Raw genomic sequence first — 19,235 nt, forward strand, 5'->3', positions numbered from 1 at the left:
CTGGTTTTATCTCCTTTGGTGTCTTTGCACAGCTTCCAGGTAATTAAACTCACATATTGATGCAATAACGTTAGTTTAAAAACATAATGATGCTTGATCTGGGGATAACGTGATGACATGAATCACACAGATATTTTAATCACTGATCATGTACAGTATATAAGCGATGGGTGTTTAGCACACTTATCTTGAAAAAGATCCAAGTTATGGATTGAAATGTTGATTCTGTGTTAATAAAACTTTTTCTATTTTTGTACCAGACCTCTGAAATGCTGCTCTTTCCTCCTCTTGTAGGAGAGTTGCAACTCCACCTGTTATACAGTAGTCACTCCTGTCATTCTGACCTGTGTATGTAATCTGACTATATCATGGACCTGCATAGTGGTCATGCCATCATATGGCTGCAGGATTATAATGCTTTGTCCAAAGGGTTTAACTAAATGACCCATAATTATAAGGGTACAAACACTTACTGTAAGTATTTTACTACTGTATGTATTGTCTGTCACATTGGATGTAGCATTGGGTATTTTTGTCTTTTGTTGTATCCCATAGACTGTTAACCCTTTGAGTGCCATAAAAGAAATTTGAATTTTTAGCTATTTCTGCGATTTAAAATCAGGGATTATTCTGCAAAAACTGGCCTCTAATACAGTATAATCAATAAAAAAGTGCTGCAACATCTAATGACTTTCTCAGAAGCAATTGCTAATGTAACTGGATCTAAAAAATAAAATTTCTTTACAAACTCTAATAATATTTCCATCAGAACCTTGATCTGCAAACAATAATTTATATGTAGTTTGAAATTGTAACATGATTTGAAAGGTATCCTTTGTAATTTGGGGTTTGACTCTCTAATATATCAACCGTAATAGTTTGTTCTCCTGTCTGTGCCAGTCCCTTGTATAAAATCACCTCTCTGATCCCCTTCAGGGGGGCTGGCAGGCGTTTTCAAGCTTGTGCTCGTGTAAATTGGTAACCACATTTTGAAAATCTTATTTTGCGGTTCTTCGTTCAAGTTAAATCCAGGTCATTATACATCTCTAAGGGGTATTTTTTGCACTTGGAGTATTTAGGAGTACACCAGATCTAGTCTAATAGAGATTCAATAAAACACGTTTTCTGACACAATTAAAAACAAGGTGAAGTACTGTACAGCTGTGACAGTGGTGCTAGCCATCAGCTGGTTAAGCTCACACTGCTAGAGCCGTGAGCCAAAAAAGCAGGGATTGTGGGTTATAGTCCTGTTGGGTCTGACAACATTCCAATCATTAGGTTGGTGCCTTAGGTTTATTATCAATTCTATATAGTTGGTATGTAAATCCTTTTAGGAAGTGTGGGATGGGACTCATTTAAATATACTCTGCATAGTCATTAGCATATATCCCTGCCAGGTACCTCAGGCGTGCTATATTTTCCGCACAGGCATGTCTCTCTAATTTATTTGGAGGGATGTTTGAGGGGATATACATACAACGGGTGACTGCTAATAACAGTCTCTGTGTGTGTGTGTCTGTTCTATTTTAACAATCTGGAAACAAATTAAGAATTAATTTGCGGATTGTCAAAAATTCATTGAGGAATGGATTGCTCTTTGTCTCTGAAAGAAAAAAGTCATAAGTTGCTCTTTTGGAGAGTGATCTGTGGAAATCCGTGGACTAAAGGAACCGGCAGTTCAAAAGCGGATCCAAATCTGCAAAAAATGTTCACCCATCTCTATCTCTGATCTGACTTCCAGCATGACCAACAGTGTAGACTTCTGCTGCTACCCTGACCTGCACTGGATTACCTTGGATACTGTTCCACTCTCCCCTCTGTTGTAGGGTCCCAGCTGGATGGCATCACATTCAACGGACTCCGGTTGGACCACACCACCGATGCAATCTTTCTGATATGCTCTACCCAGTTTCTGGGCCTCAACTACTTTTTCAGTAAGAGCTGTCCCAAGTGAGGACCTCATAATCTGCATGATATCATGGGGTTATGTTTCAAATCTCATGGTTGCAAAACTGAAGCAATAATGGTACAATAAATCAGACCTATAGATTGCATAGTAAAAAGTCCTGTTGAGTGCTGTTGAATATCTGGTATTTTGCACCCATTTTGTAGATAGCAGGCTTTAAATAATTATCCCATAACTCCTCTTGGATATTTTTGCATGGTGTCAAACCAGCTGATTCAACAACAAAAATCACATTGCCTTTTTAATTACTTTTTAAATAGAAAAAAAAATAGCATTGTTTTATCACCCCATTTTGAAGCCGAGAGACGTATCCCGTTTTCGTTACATTGACAGACTTGCAGTGACAGTGGGATAACGTTTTTCAAAAATTACTTTATGTCTGGTTACAATTATAGTCGTAAAATATTGATCAGAAGACAATTTGCACATCAAGTTATTATTAAGAATACAAAATACTTGGGCTTCACTTTCATTTTGCCCTAAAATAAAAGCAAAAGCTTGACTCTGTAATATTGATGGCCTTTAAGCCTTCAATTAGTTGAACAAAGATTTAAAAATTGTTCAATTGGTTTCATTAGGAAGTGTATAATAGAATAATAAAGTAAAACAAATGATATAAAGCAGGCTAGCTAATTAGCTGTACATGATTGATATAGCTTTGGACTAGGCATTTGATCTCAAACAAAATACAGTTCCTTGTTAAGGAGATTTTTAATTGATGTGCAGAGAGGTATTAGATGATGTTGGGAAATAATTACTCAAAAGCTATTCATGCATTTGGCTGAACATAACAAATGAAGTTTGGGCACTGGATCTGGCGGAGTGGACGCATGCTAATTACTAAGAAAAAGAACATGAATGTTGCAGTACATTTTAACCCAGTGCTTACCAGATGATTGCTCTAGAATGTAAACACACAATAAAGATGTCATGGGAGAAACATTTCTATTACCGATAGGACTAATATTCTAAATGACACAGTTACTTGTTGTGTTTCAGGTTCTAACACATAAGTTTAACTGAGCATTAGATTTATTTTGCAAAGATATGCTCCCAAGTTATATTTGTATTTGCTGTACACAAAGGCAAATTGTGTATCTGAACCAGCCTATACCTTATTATGCCTTAATTTAACTGCTTTGCATTAAATTATGCCTTCAGATCTTGCCTTAACTGCTGCTGTGCAGAGGCAGGATCTTTAAGTCTGCATAAAAAATACCCTGTTATGATCATTTACATAGAGCATCATTCAAATTCCAGCTGTGAAGATATGTGCAAAATATGCAATTGTATGTAAGAAAAAATGATCCCAATGATACTAGTGATTATGGATGACAGATAAATTTAGGCTAGCGCTATCTCAGAAGACAGTGGTGCTCAACTCCAGTCCTCAAGATCCCCCAACAGGTCAGGTTTTAAGGATATCCCAGCTTCAACACAGGTGGCACAATCAGTTAGCAGTCATGTCAGAGTTGGCAATAGTCCTGCATCTCTTGTCATGCCAAAATATGGGGAGCCCAGCACACATGTTTAGCTGAGCGTAGTAACAAACTAATTCTGTGAGTTGTGGCCAGAAAGAAGTTGTGCATAAGGGTGCATGGCCCATGAGGAGTTATAACTATAGCATAGCAGCTACTGCACCGACACACTTTATTCGAGCAAATACCCAGTATGTACCTGGCAGATACCTGGAATGCGCCGCTCCTCATCTCTGACAAGCCCCGTGGCGTTTGCCTTCCCAGCCTGGGTTCATGCCTGGCTGACGGGCGGCTGATCTGTTAAATGATAATGATTAGGATTTAATAGGCTGCAATGCTTCGCGTGTCTACCAGATGGCATAAATTCATGAATTGTAATGCAGTATATATATATATACTGTGCAGTATTGCAGCCAGCGGGAATAAAATGCTTCAATCCCTGCCTGGAAAATAACCCAATGCACTCGGGCAGAAAACAGTCACAAACCTCAATACACCCGGGTATACCCGAATTCGTGGGACTAGCCGAGCTCGAATAAAGTGTGTCACCAGTGTAACTAACTCCATGTTCAAAGTGTGATAATGTTCAACTCAGGGGTTTGGATTCACATTTGCTCTTGGTACTGCAACATTAGTAAGAAATGAAGAATTTCTGGACTAGAAATGTATCACATGTGAGCCAGGAGTTAGTTGGCAGGTATGATATAGGATCAGGGAAAGGGAGACAAGTTACCGTAGATTCACTAAAAGGCCTAGATACTGTACATCAACCTCCATTAAAACAGAGTTAATATCCCACTTGGTAAAAAATAATACTGTTTCTTATTAGCGTAATCTTATGACAGGTCATCTAAACTGCAGTAATAATTTACCAGGTACGATATTTTTGCCACAGTCGCCATGCTGGAATTAACACGGCCAATAATAACACATTAATTTCGGCATTGTGATCGCATTACTGATATTTCTATCATAGGCTTCTGTAATATCCATAAATACAGAACCCTATGGTAGAAATTCCATTAACCCCTATGCATATATATGTAGTTATTATGAAGCAACAGAGGATCAAGGGCTTCAGGTCAAGTTGAGGACCCCACGCCAGAGGCCACAGATGTCCTTTGATTACAAATAGGCCATTGGGCCTTGGATTCATTTTCATGGATTTTTATTGTTTTGTTGCTTAGGCCATCAGGTCTTCGATTATTTGTTATGGCTTTTTTGTTAATGATTGAACATTAACCCTTTATTGGATTGGTTTTGAGGGGCATCAGCTCAGAAGAAGAGGACAGCCTTCATCACAGGTGGGGCAAGTAGCCCCTTTTTATTACAGATCGCTATTGATGGTATATATATATATAGTATATATATATATATATATATATATATATATATATATATATATATATATATATATATACAAAAAAGAAACTGCTGCGCCTGTATAAAGTACTCAAGTGATAAAGATACTGTGTGTAAAGATATCTAGCTAGTGATCACTCACCATACACCCCTGTCTGTATTAAACGAACGTCCTGTAAGTAGGATTCCGGTTTTACCAGCGGATCCATCATCTGCCTTGTTCATTTTATATTTTTTGTGTATTAAATTAACTCTTGTATTATTTGTCAGTCTTGCTTGTGTTTGTCTAGTATTGTCTTGTCCTGTTTGTCTTATGTGTTTATACTGTAGCATTGTTGCACTATGATTTTTCTCTCTTTTCTCTCTCTTTTCATCACATGCTTCTTGTAACACACTTGCAGTGGAGCGTGAAGTGCAAGATTGGACATTTCTGGACACTTCTTTACCATTGGACTGAACTTTTTTCCTATATGGGACTCTGTAGGCGCCGGTTTGTATTGTTGTTTTTTACCTAGTTAGTGAATTACTAGTTATACTGTATTAAAAAAAAATAGCAAAAGTGGTGATACACAACAATGACAAACATACAGATAAGACAAGGACAGAAAGGGAAACATGGGGGGAAAGGACAAACAAGGGAAACAAACAATGCAAGGGGGAAAGATCCACAAGCAGAGAATGCCAAAGTATAAAACAGATACAGGTGATTTTTATTTTGGCATGTTTGGGTAATCCTTAACCATTTCTTTGTATATTGGTCAATCATGCCCATATTATATATATATTATATATGGGCATGATGAAGCCACTGTACAAATGAATGGGTGAAGGGTGGGGGTAGTTGCTTTGGAAGCGTGGCTAGGCCTCATGTGTGGGTATCGGGGCAGGGTGGGTTAACCCCTTAATTACTTTTGTGGTTATTAACCAATAAGGTAATTAAGGGGTTAGGGGACATTAGAATGTATTTGCTATGTATTTTTCTGGCAACGGGGGTCTAACGCTTGTGCTGCCCACGAGCAAGACAGGACCCCGGTACTGAGGTGTGGAAGTATAGAACCACGCGCCCACAGCAGCGGAAGCGTGCCTGGCAGGCGGATTGTCAATGTAGCCGGGTCTGGGTTGGAGAGAGCGGGTTAGTCCTGATACTTGCCAAGGTCTTGGGCTGGAGAGGTCAGAATTGTCAAAGTCCGTTAAGCCGTGGTCTGGGGTTGGAGAGGTCAGAATCGTAGAAGTCCGTAAAGCCGTGTTTTCGGTTGGAGAGGTATGCAGAGTTGAGGGTAAGTCGGGGTCGATGTCCAGAGGGGTTCAGAAGTCAAGTCGGGTTGGTACACGTAGAATCCAAACTGCAATTGAGACAAGACAGGAGCATGGCACAACAAACGCAGGAGCTCAAGGCTAAAACCAGTTACGCTCAGCAATGACTTGGAGTGAGAGCACGGTATAAGTAGGAGGCTGCAATCGATTGCAAGGAAGGCGGAGCGGAAGCGCGGCCTCTGCGTAGGCTAGGATAGGCTGCAGGAGACAAGTGGGCATTAGGAGTAGTGCTAATATAGCTGGGGAGCAGTGCACGGCGTCATGTGAGTGCGCGCGAGAGAAGTGTGACGCATCCGATGGGGCAGAGTTAAGCTCCGTGGCAGCCTAGACGAGCTGCACATGCGCGTGCGCCCTGTAAGCAGAGCGGGGGTGAGGGAACATGTCGCAAAGAACATGTTCCCCGATTACTTAAATGAGGACAGTGACCTTGCAGAATCCTGATGAGGACGCCTTTCATATTGGCTGTGGTAAGTAGAACTGTATTTATTTACTTTATTTATGCTGGTTAATGTGTTTAATAATGGGCAAATAATCTATTATCCATATCTTCAGGGATAAGAAGTAATTGTGTGTTACGAAACGCGTTGCAATGTGTTTCTGCTCATTTTATATCCATTTGTGACCAAGATTATCCTTGGTTTATCCCTCCCTGTCCCCTGTGACAGCATTTTCCGTTTGGTACACTCTGTGCCGCCCTGTGTGCTGTGCGGTGCCGTGCGCTGCTGTTGACACTCCTCTGGGCATTGCAATAGAGGAGAAGTCAGTGACATCATCAGCGGGCGCCCTACGAGGCGAAGCGGCATGCTGTCGGCGTTTGGCAGTGGTGGTACTGACGGAGGCTGCTGTACTTTGTTAGGGGACTTGTGTGTGAGACTTTACACTGTGGACATACCATCCCATCATCTTGAAACGGAGTGAGTGTACTCCACGGACTCAGAGGGCCCTCCTGCCTGGATAGATGACTGCTGGTCTCCTGTTTCCTCCTCTACATCGGGTGAAGAGTGACGATTCCAGCTGTCCCCCTGTGTGGAGCCACCCCCCAAGAAAGGCTGCAGACGCATCACTAGTGTACTTACGCTTATAAGGTCTACAATATTGTTTATTCCACATTGTATTCACTTTGTGTGTCTTACCACGTATTAGCTGCGTACTTTCACTTTTTTTGTATTTTTCACTACCAGTGGGCACAACCCGGGGTGCATTGTGGGGCCGGCGGACACCTGTGGGTACCACCGGGGACTACCGTCGGCCTGGGGTATTAAGCCTGTATAGATGTAACGCTTCCGCTGCTCACGAGCAAGACAGGACCCCGGTACTGATGTTGGAAAGTATATAACCACGCACCCACAGCAGCGGAAGCGTGCCTGGCAGGCGGATTGTCAACGTAGCCGGGTCTGTGTTGGAGAGAGTAGGTTAGTCCTGATACTTGCTGATGTCTTGGAATGAAGAGGTCAGAATAGTCAAAGTCTGTTAAGCCGTGGTCTGGGGTTGGAGAGGTCAGAATAGTGGCAGTCCGTATAGCCATGGTCTGGGTTGGAGAGGTCCGCAGAGTCAAGGGTAAGCCGGGGTCAATATCAAGAGGGGTTCAGAAGTCAAGCTGGGTCGGTACACGTAGAATCACACTGCAGGAAGGAACACAAGACAAGAACACAGACGCAGGAGCTCAAGGCTACAGCAAGTTATGCTCAGCAGAGCAGGAAGGGAACTGCAGGGTATTTATAGCACACAGAAACCAGTAGCAAGGGAGGCGGAACGGAGGCTCGGCCTCCGTGGAGGCAAGGATTGGCTGCAGGAGACAAGTGGACTAGATGAATACTTGCCACGCAGCTGGGGAGCGGACCACAGTGTCACGTGTGAGCGCCGCGCGCGAGAGTAGCGCGGCGCGTCCGAGGGAGCTGAGCTAAGCTCCCTGGCACTCTAGAAGAGCTGCGCGTGTGCGCGCGCTCTGTAAGCAGAGCGGCGGTGCGCGCACGCTCTAGTGCTAGAGTGGAAGTCTGTGTGATGACAGGTAAGGAGGGAACACGTCGCAAAGGACGTGTTCCCCAATTCCTTACAATGTAAAATAATAAATCATGTTTTTATGGGGGGGCACAGGGGGTGGGTGGGTTATGTATTGTTTATTAAATATGGTAATGTTTATTGTGGGGCCTCGGAGGTGGGTAGTGGGGCTGTTCTGTGTAGTGTTTTTATTGTGGGAAATGGAGTTGGATGAAGGGGGTATTGTCCCCAAGGATGGGCGGTTAGGCCTCCCGGGTGGGTAGTGGGTGAGGGTGGTTAGGCATCACTGGAGAGTAGTGGGGGAGGGTGGGTTAACCCTTTAATTACTATAACGGTTAATAACCGCTACGGTGATTAAGGGGTTAGGGGATATTATATTGTCGCTTTTTATTCTTGTGTAATTTTTGCAGCACCGGAGGGCATGGACGGGGTGAGGCCTTCATCGTGGCAGCCTGGCAAGGGGGAGTGCAAGATGTATTTATTTTATTTCTGCTGCTTATTGTATTTTAAATGGGCAAATGCACTATTAGCCATATGTGGATAATAGTAATTTTGCCCATTACTGTACTGTATATTAGGGTGCTGGGGGGTGGGGGGGATTTATTTTAAAGTATTTATTTTTTGGGGCACAGAATTGGTACTTGTGGGGACTTGGTACTTGGTACCTGTGGGGACCACCCAAGGGCCACTGCCGGCCTGTAGTATAATTCCTGTGCAAAAAAATAAAAATGTACTCTATGTTTATTGAGGGCCTAGGAGGTGGGTAGTGGGGCTGTAGTGTGTATTGTTTTTATTGTTGGTACCGGGGGTGGGCGAAGGGGGTATTTGGCCCTTATTGGATGTTTAGGTCTTGCGGGTGGGTAGCGGGAGGGGTTAACCCCTTCATTACCTTAGCAGTATTAACCGCTAAGATAATGAAGGGGTTAAGTCCACCCACAGTGCCCCCGCAAGGCCTAAACACCCACCAAGGGCCAAATACCCCCTTCACCCACCCCCGCTAGCCACAATAAGCCTGGCACGGGTGGTTAACTCCTTCATTGCCTTAGTGGTTAGAAATAAATTTGGAATACATTTCAATAAATACACCCCCCAACATGTACAGTACAGTAATGGGCAAAATAACTATTATCCAGATATGGATAATACAGTAGCTCATTTACCCATTATTAAAGCAAACATTAGTCAGCAAGCATAAATAAAGTAAATATACCTTTCTACTTACCCCTGAATCATGAAGGGCATCATCATCAGCATTCTGCAGGTCCTCCGATGCCAGCAAGAATACATAAAAAAAATACAATCTAATGGACTGTAACCCTTTAATCACCGTAGCGGATAATAACCGCTATAGTAATTAAGGGGTTAACCCACCTCCCCCACTACCCACCCGGGAGGCCTAGCCAACCTCTTGTGTACCGACTCGGCTTGTTTGTAGACCCTTCTGGATTTTGGACTTTGGCATACCCTCGACTACGCGATCTCTCCTACCCTTGAACACGGCATACGGACTCGGACTACGCTGCTCTCTCCAAACCCAGACCACGGTTTACGGACCCATACTATCCTGTCTTCTCCAATCCCGGAACTCGGCAAGTATACCGCATCTCCTACACTCTCCAACCCAGACCAGGCTACGCTGAACTATCCGCCTTCCAGGCACGCCTCCGCTGCTGCGGGTGTGTGGTGTTATACCTTCCCACATTTTTTGACAAATGCTTGTTTTAAATTGATTGTTATTTTTTCTATTTCTGTTTATTGTTTGGATTAAATTGTTTGGAATTTGGATGGCTTATGTTTAGTACATTTTAGGATTGAGAGCGTTTTAAAGTAATTAATTGTTTTGTTGGCTTGTGCTTTTATTTATTTAATTGATTTGTTGGCTAGTGGTTTTATTTATTTAATTGATTTGTAAGCTAGTGGTTTTATTTATTTAATTTATTTGTTGGCTAGTGGTTTTATTTCATGAATTGATTTGTTGACTTGTGGTTTTATTTCTAGAATTGGTTGGATAGGTGTTTATTTCATTTAATTCTTATGTTTTAGAATAATATACAGTCTTTTTTATTATTTTGCTGTTTTGGTGATAGATACATTTTTTTCATGTGTACTATTAGGCTTTTTAATTATTTTATTGTTGGGGTGTTTAGGTCCTTGTGTATTTCTTATATCATTGTGTATTTTTGGCCTTAATGATTTGTATTAGGTTGACCATTTAGTGCTAGAGTGACTTATCATACACATATTATATGGGTATGATATACCACTGTGCCAATCAATGGGTAGAGGGTGGTTATAGTGGCCGTTGGGTGGGTGTTAGGCCTCCCGGGTGGGTAGCGGGGGACGGGGCTAACCACTTAATTACTACAGCAGTTATTAAGGTGTTAGAGGCCATTAGATATTTTTATTTAATAAAAAAAAATATTCTTGTATTTTTTTTAAGTACTCTTGTTGGCAACGGAGGACATGGACCTGTAGTATGCCGAGGACACCCTTCATGATGGCAGGGGTAAGTAGAAAGTTTTATTTACTTTATTTATGCTGGCTGGTTAATATTTTATTTTGAGTTGGCAAAGGAGCAATTACCCATATCTGGATAATAGCTATTTTGCCCATTACGGTACTGTATGTGTTGGGGGCGGGTTGTTGGGGTTAGAAGAGTTGGGTAGTAGTGTTGTTGTGTTTTTGAAAGTTTATTGTGGTTAGTGAGGATGGGGAAGTTGGTATTTGGTCCTTGGTGGGTGTTTATACCTACCGGGTGGGTAGCGGGATGATATTAACCGCAAAGGTAATGAAGGGGTTACCGTCACCTGCAAACCCCCCGCAAGGCCTAAACACCCACCAAGGGCCAAATACCACCTTCACCACCCCTGCTACCCACAATAAATATGGCACTGGTAGTTAACCCCTTCATTGCCTTAGCGGTCAACCGCTAAGGTAATGAAGTTGCCTGTAAATGCATTTTTATTGCATGGGATTCATGCCGGGGGTCTCTGGTGTCGATTTTAATGGGTATCAGCTCTGGAAACTCCCAGCATCAATCAGACTCAGGAAAAAGCATTTTTTTCTAAGTCCTCTCTCGCCGCCTCTCAGCAGGTTCTCCCCAGCCTCACGCCAACATTTCCTGGCGTGAGGATTTTGGGAGAAACTTGCCATTCTAGAGCCATGATTAGCCTCGATAAACTAATCGAGGCTACTAGAACTGCACGAGTTTCAGAACCTGCCGATAAGTGGCATATCGCCGCTCACCCGGCGATCTTTTTATGACGGCTGAAAAAATTGGCGATTCATAACTTTATCGCCCACTTATCTAGGCTTACAGAATAGTAGTAGGCATTTTGGCTGAAAAGGCCTCGATAAGTGGCTTATCGAGGCTTATAGAATAGGCCCCCAGGTATCCATTTTTTACCACCTCACAAAAATACATAAGAGCCTCTTAAATCCCCTGGAAGACCTATCATCTCAGGGATCATATTGATGACATCCAGGTTGTCCAAATATGTTGATCACTACCTCCAACCTTTGGTGATAAAACTCACTATCTAGAGCAGGCCTGCACAACTCGTAAAGCGAGAAGGGCCGAACTGCTCCAAGGAAAAAAAATTGGGGCCGCACGGGTAAAATCATCATCATCATCATCATCATCATCATCATCATCATCATCATCATCATCATCATCATCATCATTCTCATCATTTCTCCTCCAGCACCTCTCATCATCATCCTCATATATCTCCCCCAGCACCCCTCATCATCATCCTCATATCTCCCCCAGAACCCCTCATCATCATCCTCATATCTCCCCCAGAACCCCTCATCATCATCCTCATATCTCCCCCAGAACCCCTCACTATCGACCTTTGTGATACTCCCCATCTATCTCTCATACCCCCATCTCTCCCCCTCACCCACACATAATACTCCCTCTCCACATCAAACACACAATACCTCCCTGCACACCACACACATCCCACCCCCCCGCACCTCACATCATTCTCCCCCCCTGCACCTCACATCACTCTCCCCCCCTGCACCTCACATCACTCTCCCCCCCTGCACCTCACATCACTCTCCCCCCCTGCACGCACCTCACATCACTCTCCCCCCTGCACCTCACATCACTCTCCCCCTCTGCACCTCACATCACTCTCCCCCCCCGCACCTCACATCATTCTCCCCTCTTGCACCTCCAATCACCCCCCCCCTACACTTCCAATCACCCCCCCATACCTCCAATCACCCCCCCTACACCTCCAATCACACCCCCTGCACCTCCAATCACCCCCCTGCACCTCCAATCACCCCCTGCACCTCCAATCACCCCCCTTGTGCAGGCCTGATCTAGAGCTTGTTCCTTGAACAGATCCCTATTATTATCTAAATATAGAGATAAAGTGCAAAATTCTAATACTAATATAGATATGGTTAATTGATCAATAGAATCTTCATCCTTTATCACAAAATGTAATCAACGAGCTCCAAAAATTAATCTTTACCAGCTGTTCGGTACCTCCAATCAGGATCAGAATCACCAGTACCTTTGCTGCAAGTTGTAATTTTGGCTTGCGGTCATTTATATGTTTTTTTATGCAATTTTGTGAATGTACATCTCTAAAGTATTAATAATATCTATTACCAATCATCTGTGCAGCCCACTGTTCTACCTCTGTAACAGCAATACCTTCAAGACAATGTTGCTATTACACGATTTAATAATAACAATAATAGCATATTCTTGTATAGCGCTGCTAGTTTTACGTAGCGCTTTACAGATACATTTTGCAGGCACAGGTCCCTGCCCCATGGAGTTTACAATCTATGTTTTTGGTGCCTAAGGCACAGGGAGATAAAGTGACTTGCCCAAGGTCACAAGGAGCCGACACTGGGAATTGAACCAAGCTCCCCTGCTTCAAACTCTCAGTTCCAGTCAGTCCCACCCCCTCTCCCTTGATAAATAAGGTTTGCTTATCTCTTTAGGTATGTAACATTTTTTTTTAGCAGGTGGTTCTTTAGGATCTGTTATCCAAAGAAGAAAAGATACTGTAACTCCTTAAGGCCTAGATCTACAAAGCTCTGTTAAATCATGGCTCATCATAACGTGATGCAACCTAAAACAGGAACAGAAATTATGTTACCTGGGTTTACATGGTATTCACAAAGTTATTTATATGCAAAAAAACAGTATCCATCCTACATCTTGTATGTCACATTACAAACCTTAAGCACACAAGTACAATATGAAATGCATCACCAATGCCCTTTGCACAAATACTACCACATGCGAGGTAACTGCAAATTCTACCCTCGCGCTTTGAAAATTAAATTGTGTATGTGTGTCTAGTATTAATAACGCGAATGCAAGGTAATTAATAATAATGAAGCATTTAAAAAAAACTATAAACAGAAGCGCAAAATGATTAGTATTGATAGTAAACACTATACATGGGTGAAATGTTGGGGGCCGATTTGGATCTGCCCTGGATCAGCCAGTTCCTTTGCCCCGGGGATTTCCGCAGATTAGTCCCAAAAAGTATAATCCCTAATGGGGGTCCGCAATCATAGTACGGAAGTACTATGAAGGCTCTGTGAAAGAGCTTTATTCCCTCAACATAGAGCTAGTAGTCGCACGTCAGGAGACCTGGAGTGTCAACTCAGAAGGGCGTAAAATGATGGAGAATTACGAGAAGGCCTTGATGGTTATAGAGACTGTGGAAAGAATAGAGACCTGACAGAGGAGATCTCATATTTGGCTGATCAAGCCAGTAAAAGAGAAGAGAAGCTTTATGAAGATGTTAAGGAGAACAACTCCAACGACGAAAGTTGGAAGTACAATTAGCACTGGAATAAGCAGAGGGCACTCTTCCCCAGGGAAAGAGAAAATCCCTGTGTCTGTAATTGGAACTCTCCCAGATCAGAGCAGACTCTGAAAGAAAGAAGAGAAGTCTGATAACACTCCAGAAATACGGCTAAGCTCTCATTCCAGGAAGATTGAAGAGAAATAGGTACCTGCGAAAATGCTCAGCAATGCTCCTCATACAGGCTGCTTACCATGGACTGGAAAACTCGCCAGCTTTATCGCCAAACTAAAGCAGCATGCCTTCTCCAGTCAATGTGGAAAATGCAACTGCAAAGGAAGAAGTATGAACATTTGAAACAATTGGTAATTGTGGTACAGTCAAATGTTAGGTAGTGTCTGCAACAAAATACTACGATAAAATGAAGGAAGCTGCTTGTGTGATTCATTCCAGATATAGGTCATATGTCACAACCAAACAAGCTGTGAGTTGAATAAGCACATCCACAATACCGTCTCAGTACTACAACCAACGGTCCATAAAACCCGGGGCAAAAAAACTAAATTTGAACTGAGATGGCCAATACAAATTCAGTCCATTACTGTACCCACGTGGCCCAACCCAGTTTCCTCACGATGAAAATAGCCACTGTAAAGATTCAGTCTTTGGCTAAATTAAGACAGAACAGTGTCGTGATCACGTCCCTAAAGGTGCAGCTATAGTTTTCCTCTCGTCTTTGCAAGGGGAAAAGGAACAAGACTACAGGCGGACAAACTGCAAAAAGCAGAGACCACATGGGTAACGGGGAAGTGAGAAGAGAATGACAAAAACTGCATCATATCTGGTAGAATTAGTAGTCGGAAGACTAAATAGATCATTTTTTTATCTAGATCAGCAGTTTTTATCTAGTTGAAAGAGACAGGTTAACACCAGGAGAGAGGAGGAGCCAGGTTTAACATTACGATACCAAGATCAGATAGAAGATTCCACCAAAGAAAAGAATGATTATGCAACCATCTGTGAAGATATTTTTGTACTATTTTTGTATTTATCTTCATAATAAACATGTATTTTGTGTGCTAAAGCTGGAATGCAGAGTTCTATTATTCTGTTGTCAACTATAGAAAAGATAGGTGAAAGTTCAGAAGCGCTCAAATGCCAGATATAAGGTTCAATAAGACCAAAAACCACCATCCAAAGAAGATAACATCAGAGTAAATAAATGTGTGAAAAATGAAGCCAACAATGATGGGTAAACGCGCACTGAAGACAGGTAGTGGAAGGCAATGAAAGCCCCCACCATCTCATTGGGGGCTAACCATGTAGCAATAAAAACAATTACTCACAATTCCTGGTGTGGCTGGATGGATATGCTGCTTCCAGAGTAAGGTATTCAATATGCAGAAGATGTGAGGAGCGCACGATCCGGTAGGAGCAAAGGGAGGACCGAAGTAACAAAAAGTACAAATTTATTGAGTCATCAAGACATTAAAATCCAACACGTTTCGAACGCTACACGTTTTTTGGGGTCACTGAAATGTTACTGTTTTTCTTTTCGAGAAAGGGTAACTCTTCTCAGTGTCAATTAAAAAATACAAGCATGAAGTCACTACATAACATTACACAACCTGCTAGCTCATATTATTGTGCTGTTCAATGTTTCTTTAGACACTTTCACATATTTCACTAAGTTCAGTCCACAGGACAATAAAAAATAATATGCATTTAGTATAGTTGCCTTCTGAAATGGGGTTTACCAGGATGGGGTTAGCAGGCTTGAATCATTTTTTTATTATAAGACACAAATAAATTACTAGAATTTCACAAATAAATTGCAAAGCAATTTGGGAGGAGTGCAGGATTTGTGTATTTAGTTGACATATATATGAGCTTAGACATGCACTCTCAGTGCCACCAACTGCTGCACTTGTTCAGGACTGTATTTGATGTTTCATCCCCTTCACTTCTATGACTTTCTCTTCCACATAAGTACAGTGTATGTGATTTAGAAGCTATTACATTTATTGAGCAGTTACTGTAGATTGCTATCACTTGCCCACCTAGTCTGCTCAATTCTTTGCTGTAAAATCTATGTTTTTAATCCCTTTACTGTATTAGCCTGTATTATTTTTGTTGTGAGGCTATTCTATAAATCAACAAACACACAGAACCCCAGCAAACTCATTTTAGGAACCCCTGTGCACCCAAAATATATATGTATATGTGTCAAAAAAGGAGAGCTATTGAGCATGGCAAATGTATACAACAAGCATTGGGCTTCTCTGTTGCTTGTTGTATTCTATAAATCAACCACAGTTTCTGCGAAGAAATACTTCCTCCAATTTCAAGTACATCTTGATAAAACGACGTGGTCTTCTTTATGTTGATAAGACCACATGTAAACTTAAAAAAAAATTGTTCAATGAGCATTGGAGTTTGATCAAAAGGGGTGAAGTTTCTACAACCTTCCAAAAACAATGTCATTATTTTAAGCACCACATTTCCACTATTAAAATCATAGGGATTGAACACCTGGTACCTCAGTAGATGGTGTGATGTTAATAGGCTGCTATTTCAGCACAAGTGCCTTTGCATTTACAGTATACATTCTTAAACCAACAGGGCTTAATGATGAACTTTGCTACTGATATTTCCTTAGTTTTGGCTATCCTCAGTAGGGTTAGAAAATAAAACCTTGACAATGTGACATTTGGCTGTATTTTGTTTCTATTTTATAAAATCTATGGTGATTTTTTCATATTTATATTGTTAGATTCTTTGGACATTTTGTATATAACTGTTGCCTTCTCAGTATTTATACAGTATGTGCTTGCACAGTTGTCTTCGTGCCTGGTTCTCTGTCCACGTTCTGCAAGGTTACAGTATGTCATATGCCAGTCCTACGTTCACTGGCTTCATCCCACTAACTGGTGCAGCTTCTCTTGACTTCCTCCGTTGCCTCTTGCCATTCTTCATTGCTACATCCTCCCGTTATACATGTGGTGATGTCAAGCAACCTTGGACGAGTTCGCTTGGGGCGTCTTTCACTCTGATGTTTTGTCCGTTACTCTTTTATGCCATCCTTGATAAAGATGCCTTGAGCACCCAAACAATGGTATGTTATTTGCATAGTATTATTATGTCTTTATGTTTCAGTAAAATGTTTTCTACTTTTGATACTATTTTGGTGTGCTGAAACTCTTCTATCTACCTTTAATTAACATTCAAGTAGCTTCTACGCTACCAATGTCAGGCTTACAAATCGGTAGTTCTCTGGTTGTGATCAATGTTCCTTTTTAATTATAGGCCCACGTCTGCTTTATGATAATCTTGTGGTACCGAACCTGTGGAAATTGAATCCTTGAAAATTAAATATATTGGTCTGGCTATGACTGAGCTAAGTTCCTTAAGATTCCTTGGGTGTATGCCTTTGGGGCCAAGTGCTTTATTTACCTTAATTTTATCAAGCCACTTTTGCAATTCCTCCTGTGTTGGCTAAATGTTAGTTTATGTTAAGTTTGTGCCTTTCTTTTGTTGTAATATTTTTTTAATTGGCTCCTACATGGTACAGCTAAACCCCGTTATAACGCGCCTCGTTATACCGCGATTCGGTTATAACGCGGTTTTCCCGTGGCTCCCGTTTTTAAAAAAAAAAAAAAAAAAAAAAAAATTAAAAATTTTTTTTTGCACACTGCACACTGCACACACTGCACACACTCACTGCACACACACTGCTCATTGCTCACACTGCCACACTGCACAGACACTGCACACTGCACACACACTGCTCATTGCTCACACTGACACACTGCACACACACTGCACACTGCACACACACTGCACACTGCACACACACTGCTCATTGCTCACACTGCACACACTGACACACTGCACACACACTGCACACACACTGCACACACACTGCACACACACTGCACACTGCACACACACACTGCACACACACTGCACATTGCTCACACTGACACACTGCACACACTGCACTGCACACTGCACACTGCACACACACTGCACACTGCACACACACTGCTCATTGCTCACACTGCACACACTGGCACACTGCACACACACTGCACACACACTGCACACTGCTCATTGCTCACACTGCACACACTGACACACTGCACACACACTGCACACTGCACACACACTGCTCATTGCTCACACTGCACACACTGACACACTGCACACACACTGCACACACACTGCTCATTGGACACACTGCACACACACTGCACACTGCACACACACTGCTCATTGGACACACTGCACACACACTGCACACACACTGCACACACACTGCACACACACTGCTCATTGCTGACACTGCACACACTGACACACTGCACACACACTGCACACTGCACACACACTTACAGACACTCACACACACTCACACACACTTACACACACTTAGACACACTTAGACACTCACAGACACTCACACACACTCACACACACTTACAGACACTCACACACACTCACACACACTCACACACACTCACACACACTTACAGACACTCACACACACTCACACACACTTACAGACACTCACACACACTTACACACACTCACAGACACTCACACACACTCACACACACTTACAGACACTCACACACACTCACACACACTTACAGACACTCACACACACTCACACACACTTACAGACACTCACACACACTCACACACACTCACACACACTCACACACACTCACACACACTTACACACACACTCAGACACTTACACACACTCACAGACACTTACACACACTCACACCCACATACACACACCCATATACACACACACACTTTCTCTCCCATATATACATACACACACACACTCTCTCACTCTACACAGACGGGGGTGGGGTCGGAGCAGAGGAAAGGCCGCGACCAGCACCACCACCCGCTCCCCCCCCCTCCTCCCGCGCAGGCAGCGGGAGCACCGGGGACAGCGGTGGGGAGAAGAAACCCCCCGCTAACACCTCCATGCAGGCAGCGGGATCTGAGGTAAGCGGCGACCTGAGGGACATCCCCGCTTTCATCTCCTGCCCCGCGGCCTGTCCCGCGGTGACAGGGGGAAGCGGGGACAGGAGGGACATCCCCGCTCCCATCTCCTGCCCCGCGGCCTGTCCCGCGGTGACAGGGGAAAGCGGGGACAGGAGGGACATCCCCGCTCCCATCTCCTGCCCCGCGGCCTGTCCCGCGGTGACAGGGGGAAGCGGGGAGCGGAGGGACATGCCCGCTCCCATCTCCTGTCCCGCGGGATGAATATGCGCTAAAGCGCGGCGGCCATTTTTTTTCTCG

Source organism: Ascaphus truei, chromosome 1, assembly GCF_040206685.1.
Source record: "Ascaphus truei isolate aAscTru1 chromosome 1, aAscTru1.hap1, whole genome shotgun sequence".
NCBI classification, from domain to species: Eukaryota; Metazoa; Chordata; class Amphibia; order Anura; family Ascaphidae; genus Ascaphus; species Ascaphus truei.